The 12117-nt window shown below is 33.8% G+C and overlaps 1 long non-coding RNA gene across 1 annotated transcript in view; it reads left to right on the top strand.

The window, feature by feature from the left end:
- Window positions 1-12117, top strand: part of LOC122745534 — a 372633-nt gene that overhangs the window by 39636 nt on the left and 320880 nt on the right. The gene's annotated exons all lie outside the window — the stretch shown is intronic.

The raw sequence follows: 12117 nt of genomic DNA on the forward strand, positions 1-12117 counted from the left end.
TGTGGAATATGAAGTAATAAGAACTGACAAATATGAGGAATTCAAAGAAACATGGGAAGTCTTATATAAAGTCTTCAACTCCTGAAAGTGGCTTTTTAGAAGCAGGTAGATCATGCAGTGGGTAAAGTGCTAGACTTTGAGTTAGGAAGACTGGGTTCAAATCCTGCCTCAGACACTTATAGTTAGGTGATCTGGGCAAGTTACTTAACATCTCCTGTGCCTTTTTTCCTCATCTGTAAAAGGTTGGATTCTATAGCCTCTGAGGTCCCTTCCAGCTACAAATTTATTACCATATGAAAAATAATAGAGGTGGCAACATGGTTATAATGTAGGGCTGCTCTTCCTGAGTTCAAATCAGGCCTCAGATACTTACCAGCTGTGTGATCCTAGGGTAAGTCAATTAATCCTGTTTAATCTCAATTTTCTCATCTGTAAAATGAACTGAGAAGAAAATGGCAAACCACTCCAGTATCTTTGCCAAGAAAATCCCAAATAGGGTCATAAAGAATCAGACATGACTGAACAATAACAACAATAGATCATGCATTTGGTAAAGTGCTAAATTCAAATCCTGCCTCAGATCCTTAATAACTATGAGATCTGGGCAAATCACAACATGCTCTGTACCTGTTTTCTTCATCTGTAAAATGAGGAGATTGGATTCAATAGCCTCTGAAGTTCCTTTCAACTATAAATTTATGAAAATATGAAAAGTAATAAAGAATGAAGAAAGCAGAACACAACACATGTGACTATTATAATTTAAATAAAAGCAGTAAAAGACACATCATCTCATATTAATTGCAATAAATAATCTTGGTTCTAAAGGAGAGGGTGGGGAACAGTTAGGTGGTGCAGTGGATAAAGCACTGGCTTTGGATTCAGGAGGACCTGAGTACAAATCAAGCCTCAGACATTTACTAGCTGTGTGACCCTGGGCAAGTCACTTAACCCTCATTGTCCTGCAAAAAATAAAAAAAAACGATTTAAAAAATAAAGGAGAAGATGAAAAACACATCCCTTTTCATAATAGACTACAGGTCTGGAATGTTGTATATGTTGCTGGATGTGATTGCTTTATTTCTTGGTTTCTTCAACTGTTCTTTGTTAAAAGAAAGGGCTGATGGAGAAGACATATCAGGAAATAACTGATATTAAAATATAAAAGTTATCAATAATTTAAAAAAAGAATGATGAGTGAAAGAACCTAGAGTGTATATTTTAATTTCACTACTTGTAGAAAGGAATTTGATTCAGTGGGTTAAATCATTATTCTAAGTATTACACACCTTTTAATTTGATTCTTAGTTAATCTGTGCCAATATGGTAAGAATTGCAATACTACTTAAATTTAATTATATAGATGGTAGTATATAAATTAAACTGCAAATGGATTGCTTTATATAACTAGACAAAATAATAGCAAAATTTATCTGGATGAATAAAAAACCAAGCATCTCAAGAGAAATAATGAAAAAGCAGGCCTAAAGGGAGTCTAGCATGAATAGATTAGGCACTATTTTGTAATCATCAAAACTACTTTTTACTAGTTATATGTTAGAAAAGTTGATCAGTGCAACCAGTTAAATGAGCAAAAGTGAGAAGTCATACATAGTAGCCTATGGTTAAATATACCCAAGAAAATAAACTACTGGGGCAAGGATTCCCAATGTGATAAAAAATGTAAGGAAACCTAGAAAGCACTCTGGCAGAGATTAGATTTAGACAAACATCTTACACAACACGCTATAACAAGCTCTATTTCATTCTTGGGGGAAAAAAGAGGATAATGGAAGTAAGTTTCTCACAATTGTGACTATGGAGAATTCTTTTCAAGGGATAGTGGTTAATATAAAATACAAAATAAACAATGTAAATCATGTGAAATTAAATGCTTTTGCATTAACAAAATCAGTGGAGCTAGAATAAGAGAAGCTATTTGTTGGGGGGAAAATCATTGCCCAAAATTTCTCTGATAAAAGTCTGATAGCCAAGATGTGTAGGGGACTGGTTTATATAAGAATAAGGACCACTCCTTGAAGATATAATGGCCACATGAAAAGGTGATTTTTGAAAGAATTGTCAACTATCAACAACTATATTAATGAATATGTTATATTACTAATAAAAGAAATGCAAATTAAAATAGCTCTAAAGTTTTGGCTCATGATTAATAGTAATAAGAATTAAAAATGTAATTGATGGAAAAGCTCTGTGAATATAAGCGCACCAATACACTCTTGGTGGAGTTGTGAATTGGTACAACTTTTCTGGAAAACAATGTAAAACTATGCAAAAAAAGTAGATTGGCTTTGTTACAATTAGGTGATGCTAGAATAACATTGCTTGGTTCTGTAATTCTAAGCAATTTTATAAACCAGGGAAACATGAGAAAATCATAAGCTTATTTAAATGTCCATCTTTTTTTTTCTGTATGTTTGATAGTACTTTAGGTGCTAATGTAGACATGCCCATCTTATGTTACATTGAATGCTTGCTACTTTATAGAACAGATATTATAATACTATCCATGTTTGACATATATGTCACGAAGAAGACCTTATAATAACAGGATTAGAGAACTGAACAAACATGGAATTTCTAATTTAAGAATTTAACATAGGGAGTAAGATGAATTTATGATGAATCAACAATTGTCTTGAGAAATTTACAAATAGAGGCAGCTAGGTGGCACAGTGGATAAAACACCAGTCCTGGATTCAGGAGCACCAGAGTTCAAATCTGGCCTCAGACCCTTGACCCTTACTAGCTCTGTGACCCTGGGCAAGTCACTTAACCCTCATTGCCCTGCCAAAAAAAAGAGAAAGGAAGAAAGAAAGAAAGAAAGAAAAGAAAAAAAAGAAAAAAGGAAAAAAATAAATGTACAAATAGATTAACACGTCTTTTTTTGTCTCCTTCCCTAATTATATGATTTCAAATATTTTCCCACAAAATTAAAAGGAAAGAAGATTTATTTACTTTAAAATCATTCAGTGTAATGTCTTTAACTGCCATGCAAAAATGTGTTCTGGAGGCATAAGGAGAAGGATATTTACTTTCCTAGCTTGTATCTAGCCTTGGTTTGGACTGAAAACCATTAATATTTCTCCTACCTTGCTTATATTCCCTCTGAACAAGATACTAAGGACAGATTTCATTCTCTTGGGTAATATTCACTCCAGGGAAGAGGTACTCAAGGAATGCTCTGAAGTGGGAAAAGTAATGCAGCCATTAACAAGTTAGGAAGCTTAGTTTTCAAAGGCTTTCCTCAATTCCTTATATTAAACAGTTTTTTAGCAAGTGCTACTTTTACTAAGGATATTTATCTAAGAAAACATTTCACATTCCTTGAAATATTCATTGGTTAATATTTAATCAAAATATAACACAATTAACACATTAGAGAGATACCCTACAGATATAACAACATAATTGCATTAAGATATAACAGCCAATACTGAAGAGTTTCCTATTTTCTAGATAAGTATCTTGACCTTAATTCATTTCTTGACTAAGATCTATACAGATGACCATAACATATTCAACGTGGTTCTCTAACCTGGAATCATAGAACCATAGGATTTTGGAGAAGGAAGGGGCCTTAGAAATAATTTCTTTCCATCCCCTCATATTACAAATGAGGAAACCAAGATCCAGAGGTTCAATTGACTTGCCCCAAATCACACCATTGGCTAAGGGCAGAAGTGGTACTAGAGTTCAGATCTTCTAACTCAGATGCATGGTCTTCCTGATGTTACACACTGCCTCTGTCAGGCTGTCTGACTGTCAACCAAGGGTTGGCAAGCTTTCAAAGATGATAAGTCAAGGCTATAGCTTCATGTCTTTTTGTATATGTGTGTATAAAGATGGCAGACACCATATGCAATCTTGCAAGAAGGGGAAGGTATAACTATGGACTAGTCATTTCATGAGTATTCTCAGAAGGGGTAAAATGTCCATTGTTGGCTTCATGTCACTAAAAACCACCACCAATTTCCACGGCCTATTCATAACAGTAAGTTTTAGACAGATTTTCATGCACATAACAATTTAATCTCCCATCTTAAGAAGTGATTTTCATTTAATTAATCTGTGAAAGACCTTGTTTATGACTGGAAAAAGGGGAGGGCTAAACTTGTAATGAGAGTCATATATACGAAATGGGAAACCCGAATGCTACGGTGGTACCCATATGATGTCCCAAGCAGAAGGTCTCTAGCCTATTGATCTTCTGAACAGTTTATGAAAGAATCCAGGCAGTAATTACATAAGACAAGAAATTGTGGCTAGTTTCAATCTGACCATGGAAAGAATACCATATACATGATATCAAGGTCCAAGTATTAAATGATGAATAAATCATTCATTGCTTTCTAGTTTCTTTTTAAATAAAATAGCAGGCAATAAGATAATATTTTTGGTCTATGAATGCAAAGTGACTTTTTAGAGTTGTATCATTAACAACAGAATTTTCCAACTGCACAAGGGCATATGCTTAATTATATATGGTATTATATATATATATATATATATATATTTATTTATTTATTTTTTTTTAGTGAGGCAATTGGGGTTAAGTGACTAGCCTAAGGTCACAGAGCTGGTAAGTGTAAAGTGTCTGAGATCCTCCTGACTCCAGGACTGGTGCTCTATCCACTGTACCACATAGCTGCCCCAATTATATATGGTATTATTAAAGGGATTACTTTTTACAAGGTGTTATGAAGGAGTCATAATTTTGGTAAATTATTTAAAGAAAGCAAATTTTAGATTGTAAATGTCAATATATTTGAATATTTATTCATAATACTCATTTAAAATGCACTTATAAAAATTTGCAATTTGACAGTATAGAAATTATAATTAATAATAAATAATTACTTTATATGGCCTAGGTATAAAATATATTTTCTAAATGATGTGTTTTTAGTAGTATGAGGTTTTTTTCTTTTTGAAAGATTTTTGAATTCTGGCCATTTTAATGAAAATCTGTTTTCTGAAATAGCATTTTAATGCAATTTAACATTTTCTTGATAATTTAGAGTCAATACTATGCCTACAGTGTGTATTTTTAGGTAAAACATACTTTCCCCTAAGAAATAGTAGTGGGCTAGAAGGAGGAAGGTGAGAATAGGTGGGGGAAAATAATTAACAGGGGAGTTATCAGGTTGGATATCTTTTCAATAAGATTTTATGAAATGCTAGGACAGATAATTTCTTCTTCTTGTGCCTGAAATTCATAGGAATTGATTTCATAGCATGCCATCACAGGAAATGTGAAACTATGCTCAGAAATTGTCAATGCATGCTTGCCCCCTCTCATTCTGTGGAGGGATTCCACTCTCCACTGCTCTCCCCTCCCCCTGTCTACTGAGAGGGACTTCTGCCATGTTTTGTGCATCTTACCTATTTTATGTCATGGGTATAAATGTATCTTCAATCAGCCCCTGCAGCCTAAATGCTCATTACTTATCTTGCTAGGCTTGCAAGTTTTTGTTCTTTTATCAATTGAGGGCTCCCACATAAAGGATGTAAAAAGTAGTGGTGCATAGTTTCTGGGTCAGGGTATTCCTCTTTCTGAACCTTTCCCTTGATTAGCCCCAAGAGACAGAAACATGCTGAGCTGGGTTTTCTCAATTCCACAGGTCCTCCCTTTGTTATAAAATAGACACTTTTGAAAAGTGGATTAACCCTTTTAGGCCTATAGTTAAAAAGAGTCAGTAACTTTTGCTAAATAAAAAGTATGAGAGGGAAGGAAGTGTGGTATTTTGGAAGGGATTATGGAATTGGAATCAGAGGATGGAAGTTTAACTGTATGCTCTGTCACACTCTCTTTTGGGCCTAGGTCAAGTCACTTAACCATTTGTTTCCTCAATTTCCTGATCTGTAAATTGAGAGGATTAGACTAGATGACCTCTCTGGTGTCTTCGAGCTCTAAATCTATGTAATTCTAAATATGAATAAAAGATCCTGCCATATTATCTCAAATGATAAAGTATCATGTTGGAAGGTGGCAATGACAAGTCTAAAATAGCACATAATATATAATTATAAGTACTGTCCAGTCTATCCTGTATATATCTTCTTTGAACATAGTTGTTTGCATATTCTTTCCTCCATTAGACTGTGAAATCCTTGAGAATAGGAACTGTTTCCCCCACTTTCTTTGTAGTCTCAACACTTAGCACAGTGCCTGGAACATAGTAGGTTCATAATTAAAGATAGTCACCTTACTAAAAGATAATTCTAAAGCATTTCATAATCAGCTCTGAAATACACAATGTGGTAAAGAGGTAGCAAATTTGCCCTGTATGATTAAATCTCACGTATCCTATTTTGGTATATTGGAAGAGAATTAGGACTATTGCATTGGCGATTTTAGTCTTCTGATAGGTTTCCTATCAGGAAGACCCTTCAAGATCACCAAGGCTCATCCTCTCATTTTTCACATGAAGAAAAATTGGCACAGAGAGGAAAAGAGATATGCCTGAAGTCACATAAGTGCTGAGCCAAGATCTAAACCTAGATCCACTGAATCAAAACTCTTTATTCTTTCTATTGTACCAGAATACTATACCCAGATAATGTGAGCTCTGCTGTTGACTTCTGTGACCTTAGACAAACCACTGATTCATCTGACTAATCTGTTAAATGGGACTAATAACACTTATCCAATTAACCTCCTTTAAAAAAGGTTTATTGATGCCTTTTGTTTTTATGCCAGAGTTATTTCCCAGACTTCATCCTTTCCCTGAACCCTCCCCCTTTCAAAGAAAAACAGATAGGCAAAACCAATTGACACAGAAACCATCTGACAGAGTATGTGATGTACCACATCTAGAGTCCTAAACTTTCTACAGAGTAGAGTAAATTATGTTTCATAATAAAATTTTGTAGACCTAAATTGGTCATTCAAATTCACTAAAATTTGACTCTCTTTCAGTTATGTTAACTTATATTATCATAGTAATTATGTTTGTTGCTCTCCTGGTTCTGCTTATTTTACTTCACATCAATCCATATGTCTTTCCATATTTTCCTGAATTACTCATATTTGTTGTTCCTTTTATAATAGTATCCCATTACACAATATGTTCAGCCATTCCACACATAATAGGTACCCTTTTTGTTTCTATTTTTCTACATCTATTTTGTAATTCTCTTTCATTTTATTGGGGGAGTCTAATCCATTTGAGGGGCAGTTAGGTAGCACAGCAGATAGAGTGCTGGTAGTCAGGAAGACTCATCTTCCTGAATTCAAATCCAGCCTCAGACACTTACTAGCTGTGTGACTCTGGGCAAGTCACTTAACCCTGTTTGCTTCAGGTTCCTTATCTGTAAAATGAGCTGGAGAAGGAAAGGAAAACCACTCCAGTAGCTTTGCCAAGAAAACCTCAAGTGGAGTCACAAGGAGTTGGACATGACTGAAAAATGACTGAACAGCAATCCATTTGAATTTTGGGTTATAATGGCTAGATACATATTTTATTCTATTGAATTTTTAAAACAGATTATATTACCTTTAAAATTAGCATTTACTTCTTATGATTAGTTTTGCTTACAGTAATTATATCCTATTCTTCTCCCACAGGCTCTCTTTGCCTCCCATTTAAACTTTGTCCCTCTTTTTTATTTGTTATTTTCTCTTTTAATTTTCCCTTTCCTAGCCTATATAAGATTGTAATTCAACTTACTCCCTTCTTCTTCACCTTAACCCTCCCCAACTTAACTTATTTAATATTAATTTCTGGCATCTTTTCTGAGAAATGTTAATTCCCCCCCACACTCTTACTTATTTCTTTTCTAATTTAGTCCATTCTAAGACGTATTATCTCATTCACAGACTTAGATATTTTTTCTTAATTCATTTTATTCACTTTATGTCCCTCATAAAAATCGAGTTTGCCTCTGTTATCTGTTCCTTCTATGTTTTTTGTTTTCTTTTTTAAGGGGCTTTCTGATGCACTTCACGACTAGAAATATTGGTTAATGAAGATAACAACATAGTACGATAGAAGTTGTGGTGTATCCCATGCCAGAGGTTTCAGTTCTATTGCTGTCTTTAAACAGGTCTATAGTAACATCACTATATCCTACATCTGGACTTCTGTCCTGACCCCTGTCTTCCTGAGATGCTGGATTGTTTTGTTGATCAGTATTTTATCTTCTGTTTTTTAATATTTCTATTGTCTAATATTGTCTATGAATTCTCACTTAGGGCATTTTTCTTAGTTACCTAAGTCATGTCTTCACATTTTGTCTTCTAGCTTGGTCAGTTTGGCTTCTATACAATTCACCTTCTTCAAAGATTGATTATCCTTTGATTCTGTTTCATTGAAATTTGTTCCAGTTCTTTATTTTGGAGCTCCAAATCTGCTAGTTTCTTTCTTGAGTGCTACTATTTTGGAGATACTTTACACCATCATATTAGCATTGTTTAATTCAATGAGTACTTGTTACATAGTAAATATGCTGAGGACACTGTGATAGTCACTGGGGGAGAAACAAAGAAAACCAAAACAGTCTTCCTCCCACCACATGGGATTTCCTTTCTTTATAAGTGGCTTAGCCCTGCAGGGGTTCTACTTTCCTGCCATAAATGCATACTTATTATGTCCCAAGGCAAGCATGTTGAATGATATCTTCATGTTGAGTGTGTGTGGGGGTCACTGCAATGAGGAGAAAGGGAAGAAGCCATGAGCCGTGAGTCTGGAGCTTAAAATGCAAGCCTATGGGGCAGTTTTCATTAGGTGTGGGGCATGTACAAGTCCTAGGAGTGGTTAGGATGGGGGGAACCTTCATGAAACTCAACCTTCAACCATTATTTCAGAAGGATTTGCACTGTGTGGAGGTGTTTGCCATCTTTTCTTTTCTTTTCTTTTTCTTTCTTTTTTCTTGTGGGGCAATGAGGGTTAAGTGACTTGCCCAGGGTCACACAGCTAGTAAGTGTTAAGTGTCTGAGGCCAGATTTGAACTCAGGTCCTCCTGACTCCAGGGCCGGTTCTCTATCCACTGTGCCACCTAGCTGCCCTGCCATCTTTTCTTGGTACTATTTTAATCACTACATATTTGTCACATTTCTTATTTTTTGAGTTTGTGGGGTGAGGGTGTTATGTTGAAAGCCATTTACTTGACCTTCTTGACAATCAGGTATGCCTGATTCTTACCTTCCAATTTCATTAAGATAAAGTGAAATGGTAGATGTAAAGACTGAAGAAATCAATGTTATGGTTTTTATTATTATCACTATAATTACCATAATTATTATACTAATATCTCCTTCATCTAGCAATGCTAGAGAATAAGATGTTCCATGTAAACACATTTCCCAGGAAATTGGAGCTAATCTTTTTTTTTTTTTAAACATGAAAATGGTTTCTAATTTGGGCCATTTTTGGTAAATAACCTTTTCAAATGTTATCATCCTAGCCACTAGGATAAGGGCTCATTGCTGAAGAAAAACTCCTGAGAGAACTAGAAAATATTCTGCTAGAAGTTAGGTATAGATCAAAATCTTCCACTGTACACCAAGATAAACACCAAATGACTATATGACTTAGACAAAATTAGTGACATCACAAACAGATTAGAGGAACAAGGAAAAAATTGTCTTTCAGATCTATGGATATGAGTGGTATTCAGGATCAAACAAGGGATAGAAAGAATCACAGGACAATTTTGATTATACAAAATTAAAAGGGTTTCGTATAAACAAATCCAAATGCAGTTAAAATTGTAAAGCTAATCAGGTAACTGGGAAGAAATCTTTGAAGCAAGTTTTTTTTTTTCTGATAAAGGTCTTCTATCCAATGAGGATAGAAGGAAGTCATCAAGAATCATTTCCCAATAGGCACATGGTTAAAGGATATAAACAGTTTTCAAGTAAAAAAAAACCCAAACCTGTTATTAGCCACCATATAAAATGCTCCAAATAATAAATAATTAGAAAAGTGCAAATTAAAATCCTTCATGGAAGCATTTTTCCATTCATGGAACAAACATCAAAAATATTTTTCAGTTTTCTGTGGCCCCTTCCCCTTTGCACTGATAGTTTGATGACTAACAGAAAAGGAAGCAGTAGATATTTAAAGTAGAAAGTTTTTAGACCATTTTTAGACCGTTTTATAAATATTAACTTTTGCTTTTGGAATGTGTGATTCTCAGCCAGTGAGAAAATGAACATAATAATGGAGGAATTGAATCATATCAAATTTTGATATTTTTGCTACAAATGAAATTGTAAGACAAAAGTAAGTTTTAGTTAAATGGAATTATGGCTCATAGGTTCTTGGAGAAGAGTAAATAAAGGAATGGTATATCTGGCCATTTCTTACTGAACTACTTATATATACATATTTTTAAAAAGAATAGCATGATTATAGTTACAGTCTATTTACCAGCAACTACTGCACAAAATGAGAAAGCAGATAAATTCTATGAAGAACTCAATAAAATATTTCTAAATAAGTCAATATATACTTTAATTTTTTTGTGAATCCAAAGAAAAGGTGGGCAAAGGAGAGGACAGCAAAATCATATTGGAAAACATGATTCAAAGTTAGAAACCAAGGGAAACCAGTTGCCTTTAACCTATATGGCATTAAAACTTTCTTCTATAAGAGAGTTAGGAGGTTCTGAAAATAGCAAAAATCAAATAATATAATTTGAAAAAAACATTATCTTCAAATATATCCACAAATTACAGGATGTGAATGTAGGAGTCATTTAAGAATCTCTTGGATATATGGTCTTATTAGACAATCAACTTAGAAAAAAGTTATAAATCAATACCAAAATAAAAGTAAAAATAAAGTTTGAAAGTAGAAAACTCATAATCAAGGCTGTTTTAACCTGACCTATTTAAATTTCCTACTTATTCTAAAAAAAAAGGAAATAGGTTTACTCTATCAACTGATGGATATGACAGAATTTTGAAGGGTATTGCTTCTTAAGTTACTTTAAAGAAGAGAGTTTACCAAATAAATCACAGCTGCCATTACTACTGAAAAAAGTTGGAGGAATATCAGTAACTACTAACTCATATGTCTATATCTCCAGTTCTACAAAATCTTCATCATCTTTACAAATCCATACATATATGTATTTAAGGAAAGTATAAAAAGAAAATAGACAGGGCTTTTAAAAATTATGTTCTACAGAAGATTACATCTTTCCACTTACATAATTGAATGAAAGTAAAAAGAACACATTCTCATTGCACTTACCTCATTCCACACACACCATACATTTGAATTCTAAGATAAAATATCACCTTTAAGTCTGTGCTCCGACAAAGTTTCACTTACATATGTATAATAACACACTTGCATGTGTATAATAATAATAACTAGCATTTATATAACATTTTAAGGTTTCCAAAGCACTTCACAAATATTCTCATCTTATCCTCACAACAACCCTAGGAGGTAGGTGTTACAGTTATCCCTTTTACCGAAGAGGAAACAGAGACAGACAGAGTTTAAGCAACTTGCCCAGAGTCAAACAGCTAATAAGTATCTGAGGCCTGATTTGAACCCAGGAATTTCCCTATTTAGCATTTGATACATTGTACCACTTATCTATAAAAATAACACAAGATTCCTTGAGAGATGAAATATTTATATACCTATCAAAATTGCTATTGTAATTTTAAGCTATAAAAATTTAATAAATAAATATGAAAGCTATTAAAACATAACAAGTAAATATACAATGTGCAAATAAAAAATCAAAGTGATCTCAGGTATGAGAAATCACTAGTAATTGGGGATATCTCGAAAGGCCATTTTTCTGGCTACTGTCTTATATTTATTCAACAACCCTCTGATTATTAACATGAACTCTCTGGTTATTAACATCAAATAAGGCCATAGGTATTTTATACTATCATGGAGAATAACCCAGGTAGTATCCAAAAGAGAAAGTGATTCTTCCTGGAAGCTGATGGAGTCCTTCAGATGATTCTGTTGGCAAATGACATTTTTTTGGATTCCATCAATCCCTGAATCACTGAAAATACTGGCCTGACCACCCATCCATGAAAAACGAAGTGAATGAAGAATGTATATTGTCGAGATTAGGTATAGATAAGCTATAGAGCTTGTATATTAATACATT

This window comes from Dromiciops gliroides, chromosome 3 (assembly GCF_019393635.1).
Source record: "Dromiciops gliroides isolate mDroGli1 chromosome 3, mDroGli1.pri, whole genome shotgun sequence".
NCBI lineage: Eukaryota > Metazoa > Chordata > Mammalia > Microbiotheria > Microbiotheriidae > Dromiciops > Dromiciops gliroides.